Below are 1543 nucleotides of genomic sequence, written 5' to 3' on the forward strand. Positions count from 1 at the left end.
TCTGTAAAACAGTTTATTGTTCACATACTGTTTTGACACGATTTGTCTTTTTTGCTGAGAGTTACTCAGATGTCCAGATGAGCTAATATTTGGAGCGAACCTCACGCAATAAATTATCTACCATGGGAAAAAAATTGGAATTTTTCTAGTATTTTTTCATTTTTTTTTGATCGGGTGTAGATGAGCCTGGGCACCGAATCGCTGCACTCAAACATTACTTCTTACTTTCTTAGTGCATTGATATTAAATATATGTTACTCATTGTTTTTAGGCACATACACTCTCTCACACGCAGTTCCTTGCAGCGGAAAAAAGTGGTTCGGGGACCGCATCCCGATGTTCTCCACTTTCGCCTCTAGTCATAATGCCCTCATATCTCATTCCTAGGTTGGGAATCCAGGCCTGATTGAGCTGTGTCTATGAGTTCCGGTTTGATGAGTTTTGATCTTTAATCTGTTACTATGAGCACCATAAAGCGACGTGCATGCCACCTGTTTTTATTTGAAAGAACGAGTTGCAAGCCTATTTACTAAATATAAAAAGGGAACTTCTATGGCATGTAGATTGGCCTGTTAGCTCAGTTGGTTAGAGCGTCATGCTAATAATGCGAAGGTCGCAGGTTCGAGACCTGCATGGTCCATGGAATTTTTATTTTTGCTTTGTTCCTTTTTAGTGTTTGTTTGTTTACCTGAAAAAGTTTGGCTTCGCCCGGGGTCGAACCCGGGGACCTTACAGACTGTTTAATCTGACGTGATTACCATGTACAACACGAAACCATGTTACATGACTTGTTCACTATATTTATTTATAGCAGTCCGCATCTTTCAACGATCCAAAATATGCAGTTTCTCTTCTTGCGTGAAAATCAATTGGTACTTTCTCTCTTTACTCCATTTGTATTAAAAATTAGATCGAACTTCATAAAATTCGATCATATTTAACTAAAACGATCAACATCTACAATACTTAAGATGCACAGTATGAAAATAAACTTCTTGATGCATCTAATGATATTGATTTCAGAATATGAAGTTGATAAATTAACAATTGGATGAGTCCGGCGCATGGTGTGTGGATCTTCTTAGACGCCACTTCCTCCCGACGGACGTTGACACCATCACCAGCATTCATCGCACGTCGCCCCGCTTCACCGACGACATCATTGCCTAGGCATGGGTGAAGAACGGCATCTTCACCATTCAATCCACATATCACTTAGCCATGGACGAGCGCGAGCGTCCATCGACAACCGCCATGAGCAGGCACCGGACAGTCGTCGTGCCATCTTGAAGATCACATGCGGGTGCCCTGCTCCCCCTATGGAACGCGTGTTTGCATGGAGAATTGTGTCTAACTCCTTTGCCACTTGGGCCAACAAATTTACGCGCCACCTTGAGCTTACTGATATTTGCCTCCGAGGTGTGGAAAGAGAGGACGGCTTCCATGCGCTATACAGGTGCCTGCTCGCCAAGAATATGTGGAGAAGGGGGAAACAGTTCTGCATGAGGGTACGCACACCCCTCATTTCAGAGTAGAGCCGTGG

General features: G+C 43.1%; 1 non-coding gene across 1 annotated transcript; it reads left to right on the forward strand.

Moving 5' to 3' along the window:
• The first annotated feature begins 566 nt into the window (after positions 1-566).
• TRNAI-AAU lies at positions 567-640 on the forward strand. Its single transcript has one exon. It is a non-coding gene; the product is annotated as a tRNA-Ile (tRNA).
• The last annotated feature ends 903 nt before the right edge of the window (positions 641-1543 follow it).

Source organism: Triticum dicoccoides, chromosome 2A, assembly GCF_002162155.2.
Source record: "Triticum dicoccoides isolate Atlit2015 ecotype Zavitan chromosome 2A, WEW_v2.0, whole genome shotgun sequence".
NCBI lineage: Eukaryota > Viridiplantae > Streptophyta > Magnoliopsida > Poales > Poaceae > Triticum > Triticum dicoccoides.